The sequence below is a fragment of the Rhinatrema bivittatum genome, chromosome 2, assembly GCF_901001135.1.
Source record: "Rhinatrema bivittatum chromosome 2, aRhiBiv1.1, whole genome shotgun sequence".
Classification (NCBI taxonomy): Eukaryota; Metazoa; Chordata; class Amphibia; order Gymnophiona; family Rhinatrematidae; genus Rhinatrema; species Rhinatrema bivittatum.
In genome coordinates this window covers 75,475,628-75,494,526 of record NC_042616.1, presented here as the reverse complement: position 1 = coordinate 75,494,526, position 18,899 = coordinate 75,475,628, and positions in this window count along the sequence as shown.

Here is an 18,899-nt window from a genome sequence, read left to right as displayed (position 1 = left end):
TGGTGTCTAGCTCCTTCCAATAGGTGGTGCCACTCCTCCAGGGTCAACTTTACTGCTAACGATTCACGGTCACTGATTATTTAGGTCTTTTCAGCAAGGGTGAACGTTTTGGAGATATAAAAGCATGAAAGGAGAGTCTCTTTGTCATTATGTTGAGTGAGAATAAGAATGATCCCAAGGACCAAAGTATCTACCTCAAAAATGAAGTGTTTGAAAAGGTTCAGATGGTGGATACAGGGATCCCATAGTGTTGCGTCCGTCGGTCTTCGACGGCTTCGCCCCGCTTGTTGCACCCCTATCTCAGCTCCTCCCACTTACCTGGACAAGATGGTTACTGCAGCGTCATCAAGCTGACTTCTCTGGCATCCCCGGAATGGCTATGGTGCAGCCGTAGGCCATTGCTTCTCCCAGGTACCTGCCAGGGTGCGTGCGAGCGCGCAACCAACGTCTAAGCATGCCCAGTGGCGTGAACTTCGTGGGCGTTCCCTCATCTGATGTCACGCCACTACGGGTATATCTACTTCTCAAGATTGCTAGCTCATTGAGTTGGCAAAGACTCGAATGGCTCGACTGTTCCTGTCTGCGCTACTCTGCCGCTTCTCTGCTGCCTGCGGGAAGCTTTCCTTCTGCCCTTTGGGGTTTACTACTAACTTGGGTACCTGCTCCTCGGGGGCCCTCTGATCTATTTCAGGTGCCATTCAGGAAACAGACACATGCTTCTTGAGGGCCTGCTCTCCCTGCCTCAGTGCCTGTACCTACTACTAACTATCTGGTGGAATTGCATCCATAACAGCTAACACTGAGTGAGTACTTTAATCTCTCATCTGTCTCATCTACAGTATCTGCTGTGGAACCTACTGACGTCATCCTGGAGAGAAGGGCTCCCTCTTCTGAGGTCCCTGAAACTACAACTCACCACTGCCATCTGGTGGCTACTTCAAGCTGTATAAATAAAGAATTATTCCGGTGTTTTGTGTAGCCCAGTGCTGTGGCTCCTCACGGGGCTCCTCCCCATGGGCATGGTCATCTCCACAGCACCCAAGGATCCACTAAAACATACAAGGATTGCCAACTCCATGGATCCTGCTCAGCTCACGGAGTTGCAGGCCATTCCAGGGCTGGCCCAGCAGATCGCCAAACAGCAGACTGCACTGGAAGGACTGAGCGTTGCATTCAGTTTGTTACACAAACAGATGAACTTCCCTTCCACCTCAGGTAAAGAGGCTAATCCATCAGAGGTGACGGTCAAGGTTACTGTTCCTCTAGCAGCTCCTACCCGCTTCTCGGGAGAAGTATGGAGATGCAGAGACTTCATTAACCAGTGCTGCATGCACTTTGCGTTACAACCTGGACATTTTCCCACAGCTTATGCGAAGACTAAGTATATCCTGTTGTTGTGACCATCGCTGCTCGACATCTTCACTCCGCCCTTTTTACCTCTGTGGCAACTCCTCCGGGTCTGATGGATGGCTGGCTGCCACAGCGTATCCATGCCATCTCCCTCCGGAGTCCCTGGATTGGCTCGACGCTGCAACTCCGCCATCTTGTCCTGATGCCTAGGGCTTGCGTGCCCTAGGCAAGGGCGTGAACCAGCAAGGGCGTGAACCTCAGGGGCGTTCCCCTGAGATGATGTCATCTGCTTCCAATATTTAAAGGTCTTTGAAAATGCTAACAAACTGATTTAGCAAGGGGAATTGCTTGGCTACGCTTCCCAAGCTACTCTGCCTCCTCGAACTTACCAGAGGTACCCGCTCCTCGGGGGCCTCGCTCTTTTCTTTATTTTCAGATTACAGATAGGAGCCGGTACTCGCTCCTCGAGGGCCCATGTTCCTGAACACTCTGAAGATTCTCTACTGCCTGGAAGCTATCACTGCTACAAACAAATGTGAGTTACCATCGCTCTCTCAGAACTTTCCCTGGAACCAGGTACTCGCTCCTCGAAGGCCTAATCCTTTCCAGCTCCTGAGCTTACTTGAGACCTTACGTGAGTTTTGTCATCTAGTTCTATTCATGAATAAATAAATAAATAAATAATGAGCCGTGTGTTGGAAGATGGCTGGGGCATTACAAAGGCCAAATGGCATGACCAAGTACTCATAACGGCCATCCCTGGTGCTGAAGGTCTTCTTCCATTCATCACCCTCTTGTATATGTATCAAGTAATAGGCCCTACGAAGATCAAGTTTCGTGAAGATTTGTGTTCTTCAGACCTGGCCTTTTGGGGGCATCTTCCCAGGTAGGAGATCTATCGAGCAATCATAGGATTGGTAAGGTGGTAGGGATTCAGATTGCCGCTTGCTAAAGATGTCCTGGAAAGCATTGTACAGGGCATGTACAGTGGCATTGTACAGGGCTTGTAGATCATGGGTGTCTACCAGCACTTTGATAACTTTGATCCTAAAAGATCTCCACTGGTTGCCTGTTCACTTTAGAATCCTCTACAAATCTCTTTCCATAATATACAAAACCATCCATCAACACACCCCACTCGACTTACAAGTCCCATTCCAAATTTATAACTCCTCCAGACCAACAAGAGACACACTCAGAGGATCTCTTCAAGTGCCCCCAGCCAAAACTACCAAACACATTACCTTGAGAGATCGGGCCTTTTCAACAGCCGGCCCCCTTCTATGGAACTCCATCCCACCGGACCTTAGACAGGAGCCCAGCCTCCCAACCTTCAGGAAGAGACTTAAGACCTGGCTGTTTAAAAAAGCTTTCCCGGACACCGATTAATTCTATTCAGCCAGATTCTACCACTTCCACATGTAAAAATGTTATTACTAATGTAAATACCTATACCTAATGTTATTCTCTTTCTTTTCTTCTCTCCTCCCAGTTCTATTACCTTGTTATTTGTAACTGCTTCCTTCTACACAAATAGGTTATTGAATTGTTTACTGTACACCCCTGTTATATGTAAACCGGCATGATGTGTTTGCAACATGAATGCCGGTATATAAAAATTTTAAATAAAAAAAAAAAAAAATAACTGGTAATAAAACTTGAGCAAGGAAATTATCCACACAGGAGGATCACCAATGGGTGATTTGCACTGTTCCCAGTCTATGGATGGTTGGTGAAGTTGGTGTCAGAGAAGGCCAAGAATAACAGGATTTGCTGTTTTAGGTAAAATGTAGAACTCAATTCTTTCAGTGTGAAGGAGGCCTGTCTGCATGGTAATTGGGGTGATGACCATGGGCAGACAATAGGGAAGAGGCTTACTGTAGCTGGAGGAGATGGTGAGGGATTGGCCAGGGTAGTCATGGGCAGGTTATATTGGCAGACTAGCGACTCCTCGATAAAATTACCACCTGCCCCAGAGTCCAAGAATGCCTCCATGTGGACTGTGGTCTACCCTATGGTGAGGCAAACAGATACCAGTAGTTATGAAAAGGGAGAAGTTTGGCTTAGGATTATCTCTATGACCATCCCTAGTACCGCAAGTTTCTCGGGGAAGTTCATGAAATGCTCTGGGCCAGCGCAGCAAAGACATAGGTTTAATTGCTGCCATCTTCCTTTCTTTCCCTTAGTAAGTTTAGAATTACCCAGCTGTATGGGTTTGTCAGGAGATCCTGGTATTTCTGAAACTGATGAGGAAGCCAGCGGGTGCTGAAACATGGGAGACAGATGGATGGGATGTCAGGAAGCCCTGCTTTCTTGTACATGCTCTTGGAACCTCAGGTCCACTCAAGTTAGGGTGAGCAGGCATTCCAATGTGATTGGAATATTACGACCTGCCAGCTCATTTTTATTTTGCCCTCATAATCCCTACCAAAAAATGGCTGTCTGGCAGTCCTCACCCCAGGGGAGCTCAGAGGCCAGTGTAGAATTGTATAGCATACTCACCCACAGCGCAAGTACCTTGGCAGATTCGCAATAGCTCCATGGTTGCAGAGGTGACATGACCAGGCTCATCAAGGACAAGACAAAACTGATTCAAGATGTCACCTAGGTTCTCAAAATGGGAGTCCTCCTATTCCCACGATGGTGAGATCCAGGCAACAGCAGATCCACCCATCAAGTAGAGCATATAGATCACCTTTGTGCAATCCGAATGGAAGAGAATGACCTGGAGCTCGAAATGCATTGTCTTATAAAATACCTGCACTGCTTGGGGTCCCTGAGAGGAGACAGAAGATGCTGAATGGGTTGAGGAAGATCGGTGGGTTTGACTGGAGAAACCACCAGTGCTGGGGCAGGGGCTAGTAGTTGGGCCTGCCTAGCAGCCAAGCATACTTCAAGTCTTTCAAGGAGGCTGGTCAATTGATTAAGCAGCTCCTGCTACTGCTGGATGTACTGAGCCAGCCTGAGTATGGCCTGGACTGAGGGTGGGTCTGCTGGATTCATGGCCTTATCAAACTGTCATGGTTGTAAGCATTTGTGCTGCGGCATGGTTGACACAATCTAGCTTGTGAACCCCCTAGATACACGCCAAAAGCTGGCTGATATGCTTTGGCAGGGACTGAGTTGAAACTTCACCTATACCAGCCCCATTTTCTGCAGGTTAAGCCCTTGGATTCTGGGGCCAGAAAGACTTAGGAAAATGTCCCAAGAAGTAGTCAGAGTGAAAGCATCTAGAATTGAGCTATGGTCAGGCTGCAGTCAGAGAGTTACCAGATTCAGGCCAAGGGTCAGGAAAGGCAGATTGTGTCAAGGCAAAGTCAGAGTCCACAACAGGGGCAGGCAGCAGGCAAGAGAGAGATCTGGGTATGAGGATGTAGTCCATGTCAGTCAGCAGGCAAGAGAGATATCCAAGTCCAAAGTGAAGGTCAATACTAGAGTATCAAGCAGAAGTGGGTCTAAGAGGGGATAGGGCAGGAGATATGCTTGTACAGGTCAGGCTATGGGGAAAGGGGGGCTGAACAAGGCAAGGCATGCTGGACACGGCAGAGCAGGCTGAATGAGGCAAGGCAGGATTAGAAGCAAAACAGGAGCATGATGAGATCCAGTCAGCAACATGCGCTGCAATGCAATGCAGTGCAATGCAATGTTACAATGCAATGTTGCAGGGGACCTGTTGCTAAGGCACAGGACTGACATGCAGCCATGCTGATATCATCAGGGAGCTGGGTAGAGGTTTCCCACAGTGTAGCCTTCTTAATCTGGTGTGTGATATGTGTTCATGGCTAGGGAGGCCAGAATTTGGAGGATCAGAATGGTGGCATCCTTGCTGCTGGAGTAGAGGATGTGACATGCCAGGGTCTGGGTAAGTGAGACTGCTCGTGGGGCCATCCCATGAGCAGCCAGATATTACACTGTGTTAATGCAAGATAACTTGCATTTAGAATATGCAATGCCAATTAACTAACCCAGCTAAAATTAATTAAGCCAATATAATACCCTAAGTCTGCTGCAGTAAATAAGGTCACCTGGTAAATCAGGGACCCTGTCCCATGATGTTTGAGTAATCTAGCTCTACCTACGGAAAAGGATAGATTAATTCCACATGCTCAGACAGGACCTGGGATGCTTACAGATCATCCTGCATAGGCAGGAACAAAATGCAGGACTTAATTTGGCAGGGCTTAAGCAGCATGAAATCAGCAAACACTCCAGTTACAGAGAAGGGCTGGGTCTAACTTTGAACCCTGTCTTCGATGCTGATTAGTTCATGTGAATGGTAGCAAAGGAATAAAGAAAAGGTTCTTAATTAGTGAATAGGAAAATGTCCTGCCATTACGGAAAGTTTTGTCTATAAAGTGCCAAGATTTCTCTCTTCCTGGAGCTTCATGCATAAGCATATTCATTGCGTCTGAATGTTGATCCTGATTAGATGTTACTACCATCTAGGCACATAATTGGTGGTTCCTTATATGACATCATCTGAGTCAGGATATATGTGCATATTCTCACAGAAATACAGATTCTGGAGGTTTCTCTCAGGATCAATGCTTACTTTATGGCTTCATACAAAGTCTCCTTCAAAGCCATAACTTAGTAGTCCATGTGACCTGGATATACCAACAAATTGCAAGGTGTAGACAAATGGCTTATAGGACAAACCCAGGAAGTTTCTTCTCTTTTTCTTCTCATATTAAACTGCTGAAGTTATCATGTGGCTTGAAACTCCATCCGGGTGTTTCTCTAGGCCTGCAATTTGGTTCAGTTTGTTTTTAGGCCTGTGGACTCTTCAGTTGCACATATCACCCAGGGTGACTGGCTTATGCCCTGCTGATAACCCATCTTATTTGTCTTGTATACCTATTAAGCCCCTGATATATCACTTTAGGTGTCTTGCTCTACATAACTAAATGCCATGCTCCAGATGTAGTACCTTAGGGGTCTTTATGCTACTGCTCTGTCTACCTGCTATGCCCCTGATGTACCACCCAGGTGTCTTGCTGATCTTGTAGCCAATTAATTTACATTAATGAACTGAGAAATTCAAATTGAAGCCTTTAAAAAGGCTAGAACAAAGGTACTGAGACCACACACCAATGGACCAACAGAAACTGGAGTCTCACCTCACAGCCTTCAAGTGCTGTCCAATTCTGTTTTTTCCACGAAACAGTGATAGGGCATGACTCAAGATGGTTTTAAAAATTCCTATTTCTAGCAGTGAGATCTAAGACACTGAAGAAATAGATGAAATGCTACTAGAACTGACTGCATTTATAAGATTTGAGTTCTTTAATCTCCTAAAGGCTGGATTAGTTAGACTTTTTAACTTTGTTAAAATGCAAGTTTCAGTTAATCAGATAGGCTCATGTCTTATTAATTTTGTAAGCTCAAAAGCATGTTTTTTTATATCTGATATAATTGCTGATATGTAGAGATGTGAATCGGAACCGGAAACGGTTCCGATTCCGGTTCCGATTCACATAGAAACATAGAAATGATGGCAGGAGAAGACCAAACGGCCCATCCAGTCTGCCCAGCAAGCTATGCACTTTTTTTAATTTTATTTCTCTCATACTTCTGTTACTCCTGGCTCTTAGTAACCTTTTGGTTCTATTTCCCTTCCACCCGCACCATTAATGGAGAGAGTGGTGTTGGAACTGCATCCAAATGAATATATACCATAGTTAGGGGTAGTAACCGCCGCAATAAGCAAGCTACACCCATGCCTTTGTTTACCCAGACTATGTAACTCAGTCCTTGTTGGTTATTGTCTGTATATAGATCCATCTTTCTACGTTCCCCCTGCCGTTGAAGTAGAGAGCTATGCTGGATGTGTGTTGAAAGTGAAGCATCAGACTTTCTCCCCTGCCGTAGAAGCAGAGAGCTATGTTGGATATGTGTGAAGTATCAGACTTCCTCCCCTGCCGTAGAAGCAGAGAGCTAATTTTTTTTTGTGCAGCCTGAACGGGTTTTTTTTTATCGGCTGTGCCGGAGCCAATAAACAAAAAAACCACCGGACCCTTTAAAATGGCTCCCTTAGCTTCCCCCACCCTCCCGACCCCCCCCCCCCCCCGAAAAAAAAAAAGTTTTAAAATTACCTAGTGGTCCAGTGGGGATCATGGGAGTGATCTCCCGCTCTCGGGCCGTCGGCTGCCACTAATAAAAATGGCGCCGATGGCCCTTTGCCTTTACCATGTGACAGGGTATCCATGCCATTGGCCAGCCCCTGTCACATGGTAGGAGCACTGGATGGCCCACACCATCAAATGTGTTTTCCCCTTCCCTGCTTGCTGCTTCTTTGTTTCTCTGATGGTATATAGGAGAGTTTGTGCTCCTTCTAGTACCCCTTTTCCTATTTTGTGGTGCTTTAGGCTATTCATGCTACTTTTTAGTGCCACTTTGCTTCACTTTAAGTACCTTGTAGCTCTTTCCTAATTCTGATTATATCTTTCTTTAGAAATTATGAGAAAATCCCAATTTTGGAGCTCAAGATAGGCTGCAGTGCTTCCCCCGTTGACTTTAATGGTAAATAAATAAATTAATTGAATGATTTTTTTTTTGTTAGAAACTAAAGATGTGAATGGAGGTGTCCTACAAGACAAATGAATGAACCAAAGAAAATATGTTCCTCTGCACATCCCTAATGGGTGGTATATTCCATTGAAGGCTAAATACTAGATAAGATCAATAGTTATTAAGAACAGTATTTATTTATTTATTTAATAGCTTTTATATACCGACGAACGTTGGGAACATCTCGTCGGTTTACAGAGAACAGAACTGAGCAACAGGCTTTACAATTATCATATAATTATATACGGAACAGTAAAAACATACAAATGAGAAAGAAATTGAAAAGAAGTTTGAAGAGGGGATGCTTGGAAAGAGAGAACTGCATAGAGACCTTGCTGGTAGTGGAATTGCCTTCTCCCATCTTACCAGCTGAGCGGGGTTACTGAAATCAGAGGCCCACAACAAAATTGGCCGCATAAGAGCAGCATAGAAGCAGTTCATTCTAGGGGAGCTTGGAAAGAAGGAGAAGTATCAAAGAGACTTTGCCAGTCTTAGAATTGCCTTTCCCCCCCTCTTACCAGTTGAGCGGGGGAGACTGAAGTCAGAGGCCCTCGCAACTGGGGCATATATGAGCAGCATGACAGTGGTGCACAGCCACTGGTGTGCTGCCAAGACATGGACCTTTGTTTCTTTCTCCTGAAGTTTTATTTTGCTTGTAATTCTTCAATGGGAAGGGAAAGGAAGGGCAAAACACAATTTTCAACTTCTATAGTTACCCAAGTCCTATGGATCAACATATGGAATGGCCTTCAGTGAATACCAGTTTGGACCTAAATAGTGAAGTGTCCCTTACATCTGACACCTCCCTGAGTCCAGGAATGTGTTTTCCTCCTCCGCAGCCATTTTCTACTAATATGGTGCCCAAGTCTATCAGCATTACAGGAGAAGCTTCTCCCTTGGGTTTGCTGATTCCAGGCTTTAACTAAATGGGAATCCTTCAAATGTATCTTCTGATTTTCCAACTAATTCTAATTCTCACTCCGTATCAAGACCATTATTGACTGTGGAACAGTCTTCTTCTACTCCTTTAGTGAGTATGGGATAAGTTTCCCAACCTTGGAGGGTTTCATTACCATCTATATTGATTTCTATTGAAGAGTCATGTGATGTTCCTGAATTTGGCAACATTACAATGCTAAATGACAATGTTGGACATCGGGGGGGTAGTCACTAAGCTTGAAAAGATGCTATCGAGTTCTATTCTTTAAATAAGCAAGATAACTGAAGATACCAGGTCTAAGCTAGAGGAACAGGTCACTGGATTGACTGCTACTGATCATTCCTTAGTTAATGTGAAAGCCCAAGTGGGTTCTTTATAAGCCACTGGGAAAGCACACATTAAAAATAATTTACTTTTGCATTACCAGCTGGAAAATATAGAAAATCAATTTAGGGGGAAAAACTTCAGTTTCTTAAATTTTCCTATGACAAGTTTATTATATCCATATGAAATGTTTAAAAAATATCTTATACACATTTTGTCTCTTCCTTTAAATAAATGTCCTATTCTATCTAACTTTTATTATTTACCTAAAAAAGAAGAATAATTACATCTGAAGAAGGAGTGGCTAATTCCTTGAATGTGGATAGTTCTTCTCTCTGATTTTTTTTTAAATTTTCATTTGAAAATATATCCTTAAAGGATAAAAACTTGGCGTTTCAGACATTTTGCAAAAATAAGGATAAATTATTTTGTGGACAACAGTTACAGGTATTTCTAGATGTGTCTTGGGCTATACACTGTTGTAGGAGGCAATTCTTACAACTGAAATTCAAAATTATTGAATCGGGCAGTTATCTTTTTCCTTAAATACCAATATAATTGTTTACTTACTTATCAGAGAAATCGGTTTGTATTGACTAACTCCACATACCTAAAGACTTTTATTAATGATAAAACTGCTGGATAGTTAAGTTTAGGTAAATGATTAATATGGAATTATCCTTATATATTATGAGTACTTTATAATTTTTGTATAACCCCTCCCCCCCAATTTTTCATTGTTGGGGACTATAATTGAGTTATATAGATTGGAATGATCCATATTATCGCCTTTTTATTGTATATGTAACACTATTGGTTTTTGTTTTTTTTTTGGAGTGAATGATTAAATGCAATAAAAATGTAAATTAAAAAAAGAAAATAATTTTGAAGAAAGAGTCCAAGAGGGCATAAAACTATAAAAAGTAACTCAAAAAGGTACATTTATTGATTGATTTATTGATTTAATCTAGCTGTCTTATATTCTGATATATCCATTACGTAGCCCAGTGTGGAGTACAAACTAATTTCATAATTGTGATTAAAAAACAAGCAGATCACAAGCGAAAATGAGAAACACTGAGAGTAAAGCAAACGGAGGAAGAAAAATCTATTACTTCCATCATGCCTAGTGAATCGGAAGCTAAAGACAACTCTGGACGGTAGGGGACCTCATGGAGATATGCGGTTCAATATCCCAGTTCCACAACTGCAGGTATGGAAATAAAAAGGAGGCACAATGTGTTGTTTCATCCCTTCTCAGAAACCAAAGAGGAAGAGCCAGCATTAGTCACTAGAGATGTGAATCGTGTCCTCGATCGTCTTAACGATCGATTTCGGCTGGGAGGGGGAGGGAATCGTATTGTTCCCATTTGGGTGTGTAAACTATCGTGAAAATTGTTAAAATTGTGAGCCGGCACACTAAAACCCCCTAAAACCCACCCCCGACCCTTTAAATTAAATCCCCCACCCTCCCGAACCCCCCCCCCCAAATGCTTTAAATTACCTGGGGATCCAGCGGTGGTCCAGAACAGCGGCGGTCCGGAACGGCCCCCTCAATTAAATCCTGTTGTCTTCAGCCGGCGCCATTTTGCAAAATGGCCGCCGCAAAATGGCGGCGGCCATAGACCAAAACGATTCGATGCAGGAGGTCGTTCCGGACCCCCGCTGGACTTTTGGCAAGTCTTGTGGGGGTCAGGAGGCCCCCCCAAGCTGGCCAAAAGTTCCTGGGAGTCCAGCGGGGTTCAGGAAGCGATTTCTTGCCGCAAATCGTTTTCCGTACGGAAAATGGCGCCGGCAGGAGATCGACTGCAGGAGGTCGTTCAGCGGCGGTCCGGAACCCCTGCTGAATGACCTCCTGCAGTCGATCTCCTGCCGGCGCCATTTTCCGTACGGAAAACGATTCACGGCAAGAAATTGCTTCCTGAACCCCGCTGGACTCCCAGGAACTTTTGGCCAGCTTGGGGGGGCCTCCTGACCCCCACAAGACTTGCCAAAAGTCCAGTGGGGGTCCGGAACGACCTCCTGCGTCGAATCATTTGGCCAGTGACTGAATATTGAGCCTATTCCTTTTAGTTTCTTTCTAAAGACCAAATATTTATGTTCTTCCTGTATGTCAAGAGGGATAGAATTCCATATAGTTGGACCTGTTATGGAAAAAGATTTAATTCGGGTATCTTGCAATTTAAAATCATGAAAAGAAGGAATTACTGATACGTTTTTTCCTATAATGGCTGAGCACATATACAAGGAGCTAGCATATTGGACAAACAATGAGAGCCATGATTTTATACTAATTTGTGAATAAGTGTCAAGATCTTAAATTGTTTGTATATGAGGATGTAAAGGCAGATAGTATAATTCTTTCAAAATTGGAATAATTTTGTCTGATATAGAAGCACCAGTAGTTACAATGGCTCCTGCATTCTGAACCAACTCCGATGCTCTCAAAAGATTTTGAGATTAACCCAAACATAAAGCAGTAATCCAATGTAGTAAATACCAGAAATGGAACCACAGCTCTAAAATTAGTAATAATTAAATAAGTTCTTTGTGGGATCCAAGCAGTGGTCTCTATGTCTGGAGGCACAAACTTAGCCTGACTCCAGCCTTTCAAAACACTTGATCTTTATTTGCAGCTTCCACAAACAAACATTGGTAAACTGTCTTGACTTCAGAACTGTGTACTCTCATTACTTATAGTCTTGTACAGCTTCCTTTGCAGCTTAGTATTTGGACAGCATTCTTCCACAGGAGCTGCCTTCCTCCTGGAAACCTGGGCCTGGTCTGACTAATCCACCTCTTATTCCTCCCCTGCAGGGCCCCGCCCACTGAGCTCTTTCTCTTTAGGGGAATTAAGGTGGCTTTTAAAGATAAGATCATTTCTGGCAAAGAGTTTAATTATCTTACAGTAGTTTGTCCGTGTATTCCACATTTTTTTATCTTGCCAAAAATTCATAAGTCCCTTGTTTCTCCGCCGGGGCGGCCTATAGTGTCAGGCATAGGTTCAATTTTTGAGCCATTGGCGAAATATTTAGATAAGATTTTACAACCTCAGGCACTTCTTATTCCTTCTTATATAAAGGATTCTATTCATTTTCTCAATCAATTAAAGTTATTGCCTAAGGTTGAATCAGACTGGCTTTTGGCTACAGCAGATATTACTGCCCTTTATACTAACGTTCCACAGTCTGCCGCCCTTGGTATTATCAAAGATTTACTTGGCTCTATGGATTTTTCAGAGAAAAAATTACAATTTTTGTTGACTATAGCAGAGATTACACTTTTCAATAGTTACTTCTCATATAAGTCTCGATTTTTCCTACAAGTCAAAGGGATCCCCATGGGTTCACCTATTGTGCCCACTTTAGCATGTCTTTATGTGGCTGCATTTGAACAACGAGTAGTTTATTCCTCAATTTGGTATACACAGGTCCTTTGGTGGGGGAGATATATAGATGATGTTTTTGTGGTTTGGAGGGGAGAAGTTGAGGATCTGGAAAGTTTTTTTCAAGTTATCAATTGTGGTGATTCTAACTTGAAATTTTCAGTAACTATGGATAGATATGCTGTTTCTTTTTTAGATATGAAGGTTTCTTTACAGAATTTTCAGATTATGACCACCGTATACAGGAAACCTACAGATAAAAACACACTTTTGCATTCTCGTAGTTTTCATCCGCTGCAATTGAAGAACAACATACCAGTGGGACAGTTCCTTAGATATAGGCGTTTATGTACCTCCACCGATGAATTTAAAATACAATCTGAAAAATTGAATACCAGATTTAAGAACCGGGGTTATTCAAATTCTGTTTTAAAAAAGGCATACAAACGTGCCTTGTTTTCAAACAGAGATAACTTGTTGATTAATTCGCAGAAGGAGCCTCTTTCTCGAATGGTTTGCACCATTCCTTATTCGACTAAGGCTTTTCAAATTAAAGAGATTGTTAAAAAGTATTGGCATGTATTATCCCCTTTAAATATTTGTGTTGATGAACCTATTTTTTCTTTGAAAAAACGGAAGAACTTGTGGGATAATTTAAAGCTCAGTGGGAATCAGTATAGTGGAGTAGATTCTGAACGGGGACAATTTGCTTGTGGATCATGTTCTGTTTGTGAGCATGTTTTACCGTTGAAAGTGTTTTATCATTCTAATTTGAGTCATCCTTATGTGAATCCTGAATGGTTTACTTGCACTTCTAGTGGCGTGATTTATGTAATCATTTGTCCATGTCAGCTTATTTATATTGGGCAAACTGCTAGAGCTATTAAATTGCGCATTGGTGAACATAGAAGTAGGATTCGGTCATGTGTTGAGAATGCCCCATTGGTCAAACACTGGAGTGATAAATGTCACTCGATAGAAGAATTAAAGTTCTTTGTTATTAAAAAGATCAAGCTTGAGTTTGGGGGTGATTTATCATCTATTTTAAGACGGGTTGAACAACGTTACATTTTCAACTGGAATACTGTGAGCCCACATGGACTCAATGGTCCAATTGAGTGGGGCACTTTCATTAAATAATTTGTACGGATGGAATTTTAATTCTTGTCGAATTATTTGCTTGTTACGCTTTTGGAGGGGTTTGGAACAGATTCATGACGATTGTTTGATTGGTGATTGTGTGGTTACCATAGGTATCTGCAGTATCGGATCATTGATGATGAGTAAAATTTATTATTTTCATTAATTGGGAGATGAGGTGGTTGAGGGCTATATATAGAGTAGGCAATGCACAAGTTGCGTAGAAAGGAGATCCATGCAGAAAGGAAGTGATGATGTCACTTCCGCTGTTTGAAGGTATGTGGTGGTAGCGTTTGTTCAAGTAGTATGTTGTCTTTCCTTTTTTTGTTTAAATCAAATTTTGATGATTGAGAATATTGTTTGTGGTTGCAGTTTCGTGACCAAATTGAAGAATTGAGATAAAGCATTGATGAAGTTGAAGTGAATTTAAACTCTTTGAGAAATTCGTGGTTTGGATACAAAAATTTTTGTGAGGTCCCTCGTTGGACTCACACGGTAAGGATTTATATTTAAAGTGATATGTAGTCATTGGTTTTATGTGGGACATGGTAAATGGTTTTGTTTTTGGTTGTTATAGGGATATTAGAAGTTCCCCCTGAGGAAGCCTGCTTGACAGGTGAAACGGAGATCTTCGTCGGGGAGTAGTGCCGGGCAGTACTCAAGTGAATCACATTATGGCAGTGACTAATGGAGGAAAGCCGTGGAGTTGAAAACTACGAGAATCTGCACTTATAAGCACTTTAGTAGAATATATGTGAAGATTCAGTTGAGCGATATTTGAAACACATATTGTTTATTTTATTGAGAACAAGTTGTTTCTATTTAAAGTGGTTTACTTTATGATTATATTATATTTATAAATGTTCACTGCCTATATGACATTCATTTTTGTGATGTTTTTAAATGTGTGGTTGTATATGTATTTAGTGGGGTTGTATTAGGATGTGTTATTCTTAATAAATGTGTGTTTTATAATTACTTATGTTATATCATTTAAGGTTCTCCTTGTATATGGGGTAATTGTGTATGTTGGGAACCAATATTTGATTAATTTCCCTCAGTTATTGTATGCCATATTGCCATATTGCCATATTGCCATTTTGCAAAATGACTCCGGCCATATGGCCATATTGCCGTACGGCAAAATGGCGCCGGCCATACAGCAACACGATTCGAGTGCAGGAGGTCATTCCCGGACCCCCGCTGGACTTTTGGCAAGTCTTGTGGGGGTCAGGAGGCCCCCCCAAGCTGGCCAAAAGTCCATGGGGGTCCAGCGGTGGACCGGGAGCGATCTCCTACGCTCGTGACGTCGGGGGATAGGAACCAAAATGGCGCCGGCGCTACCTTTGCCCTGTCACAGGGCAAAGGTAGCGCCGGCGCCATTTTTCTATCAATGCACCCGTGGCCCGAGAGTGGAAGATCACAACGGGAACCCCCACTGGACCCCAGGTAATTTAAGACATTTGGGGGGGGGGGGTTCGGGAGGGTGGGGGATTTATTTTAAAGGGTCGGGGTGGGTTTTAGGGATGTTTTAGTGTGCCGGTTTTCCCGCCCTCCCCGATTTACGATTTATACGATATTTAAAAAAACAAAATCGCAACGATTCGATTCCCTCCCCCCCCAGCCGAAATCGATCGTTAAGACGATCGATCACACGATACACATCTCTAGTAGTCATTAGGTACCATAATGACATTTGAAAATAATCTTGAAGATAGCTGGATCAGAGGAAGGACCACCCAAAAGCAACAAAAGATATTTTGAGCAACAGAAGCACTGGCATTTAAAAGCTCAATCCACAGAAAAGGGAAGATATATCAAAGTTGAAAAAGTCCCAAAAAATGCAGGCAATGATCCATGATAAATTTTAAATCAATTTAATGAATGCATCAAGTCACTTCTAAACCATTAAAGAAAATCAACACGACCCGAAACAGTAGCCATGTTTCGTGAAAGCTGTTTCAAAGGTGTAACAGCCCTCTGAAAACAAAACAGCGTAAATTAAGTAAGTATATCATTTTGGGTACAATTTGCGCAATACGTTTGTGTCCTCTAAAATGCCATCTGACACATATTGTTTTCTTTCCTGGAGATTGTGGTGCATGTGCTTTCTCTTATTCTTTATCCTGTTCTACCTTTATCCATCCAATTTCAATTTGCTTTAAGTTTTCTTTCAACTATGATATGGCTGGTGTAGTCTGTCATTCTTTGTCCTTTCCCCCTTCTTTACATTGGTAAGGCATTATACTATATTAAAACTAGGATCTTTGAATATTGCAGCAATATTTACCAATCTTGCCTTGAGGCTCCTTTGGTTGTTCATTGGCAAGCATGCCATCACTCAATATTGGAGTTGTGTTTTTGTGCTATTTAGCATTGTTTCTCTGGAGTTGTGGGGAAAATTTTACCCTACATCTATTCTGCCATGAGCAAGGCTTGATTTTCACTTTGGACAAATTGCACCTTCTTGGCCTATATCAAGAGATTTACTTGACTTTGTGTTTCTAGTTTTGGTTCTCTTATACAATGCTCTTCTGTTTTTGTCACTATTGATATTCCTTTGATTTTTTATGGTTGATACTGTTATGCTCAGGCTAGTGAACCCTTGGGCTGATGGGAGGATGGTATACCTTGCGGAAGATCCGTAGGTTCTCTCATCGGGTGGCGAGGCAGAGCAGAAGCCGAGACCAGCTGACCCTCGGCATGGAAGACTGAGGCGACTGCGGAGGCAGATGAAGAGACGAGACGAGGACCTGTGTCTTCGCCACTGGAAGTCTGCGATCCCCCGAGGAGGAGCCCGTAGGGACCCAGACCGCTGGGACTTAGGTGGACCTTTGAGAGGTCAAGGTATCGGTGCAAGGGCTGACTGGAGCTTCGACCTAGAAGCCCGCGGTCCCCCCGGGAGGAGCCTGTAGGGACCCGAACCACTGGGACTTAAGTGGGCCCTTGGAGACGGTAGTCCAGAAGAAGTCCAAGGTCAAGTGCCAGAGGGTCGTCGTTTACCAGTCCAAGGTCACGCACCGAGGGATCACCACTTGCCAGTCCGAAGTCACACACCAGAGGAACACCACTTGCCAATCCAAAGTCACACACCAGAGAATCACCGTAAGCCAATCCAAAGTCAAGAACCGGGAACACCAAGATGTAACAGGAACTAGGATCCAAAGCCAAGGAACTCACCGAAGCAAGCAGACTAGACAGCGCTGGAGAACGTTGCCAAGTCAGGGAATGAGCAGAGGAAGCCTCCCTTTATACTTCCCCTGCTCAGGCTGATCAGGAACAGGTGAAGCTGGTTAAAGGGATCAGGTCCCTTTAAATCTGTGAAGGAGGTGCGGCCTCGCGCCTAAAGATGGCGGCGGCCATCTTTGATTTCCCCCGCAGAGGAGAAACGCTGCTGGACGCTGCGAGGGGAGAGCAGGGACAGCTCCCCCTGCAGCAAGCAGCACCGAGGCCCGCGCCGGAGCGACAGCCTGAAGTCAGTGCCCTCCCCCGGGGCTCCCACGATGGCGAACCGCCACGGGCAAGTTAGGGGACCGCGGTCGTGGCCTGCCACGGCCGTGGAACACAACAGTACCCACCTCTTTAGGGCGCCTCCCCTGAGGCCTGGGTTTAGCCGGGTGGTCTTTGTGGAACTGCTCCAACAGATTCCAGTCCAGGATGTTAGCCAATGGCTCCCAGAAGTTTTCTTCGGGACTGAAGCCTTCCCACACCAACAGATACGCCCACTTCTTCCGATGTTTCCTCACATCTAAGACCTCCCGGACCTGATAGGTGAGGTCGTCTTCAGAGGCAACAGGTTGAGGCGTTGGAGGCATGCTGGAAGGCCACGACAATACTAGAGGCTTCAGGAGGAAGTCGTGGAACGTGGTGTGTATCTTGAGGGACGAGGGAAGACGAAGTTGATACGCGACAGCACCCACCTGCCGGATGATGGGAAACGGCCCAATGAATCGCGGGGCCAGTCGTGATGGCAGCTTCAAGAGGATGAACTGCGTGCTCAGCCAAACCTTTTGGCCCGGCCTCAGAGGCGGGTACGGTCTTCTGCGCTGGTCAGCATACCTTTTAGCTGCCTGGCCGGCCTTGATCAGGGCACGTTGCGTGGATATCCACAGGCGGTGCAACTCATCAGCAGAGAGTTGAGCTACTGGAGACGTAACTGTGATGGGAACAGGCAGTGGCGAACGTGGCTGTTTCCCATACACTATCTGAAACAGGGAGGATCCCGTAGCTGCGGAGATATGAGAATTTAGCGCAAATTCGGCCCAGGGTAGCAGGCTAGCCCAGTCATCTTGTTTCTCATTGACATACAGAAGGAGGAATTGTTTCAAAGTCTGGTTTGTTCTCTCTGCGAGACCATTGGTCTGTGGATGGTAAGCGGACATATAGTCTAGGGTGACGTCGAACTTTTGGCAGAGGGCCCTCCAGAACTTGGCAGTGAATTGAGGCCCTGGATCTGACAGGATGCCTTTAGGTAGGCCATGTAGCCTGAAGATGTGCTAGATGAACAGCTGAGCCAGCTGTGGTGCGGACGGCAATCCTGGCAAAGGCACTAAGTGCGCCATTTTGCTAAAGCGGACGACAACCAACCATATTACCGTATTGCCACTGGATAGTGGCAGGTCAACCACAAAGTCAGTTGCCACATGGGTCCATGGTTCAGAAGGCACAGGTAATGGCTGAAGTAAGCCTGGGGTCAAACCGGAGATCCTCTTGTGGCGTGCACAGGTCTGGCAGGACTCCACATATGCCCGGACATCCTTATTTACCTTTGACCACCAGTAGTACTGGTGCAGGGTCTGCAGCATGCGGGATTGCCCTGGGTGACTGGAACAGTGGGAATCGTGAGTCCATGCCAGCACTTGTTTCTGCAAGCGCGGCGGGACCAGAGTTTTCCCGGGAGGGATGGTCGTGGTAGCAGACAGATGGATATGGGATGGCTCAATGATGTACTGTGGTTCCTCAGAACCCTCCGTTGAATCAAATACCCATGATAGGGCGTCAGCCTTAAAATTCTTCCCGGCCGGTCTGTACCGGAGGATAAAATTGAAAAGGGTGAAGAACAGGGCCCAATGGGCTTTTTGTGGGTTGAGTCATTGTGCCTGATGCAGGTATTCTAAATTCTTATGGTCTGTGAAAACTGTAAACTGGTGTTGTGACCCCTCCAGCCATGGGTGCCACTCTTCTAAGGCT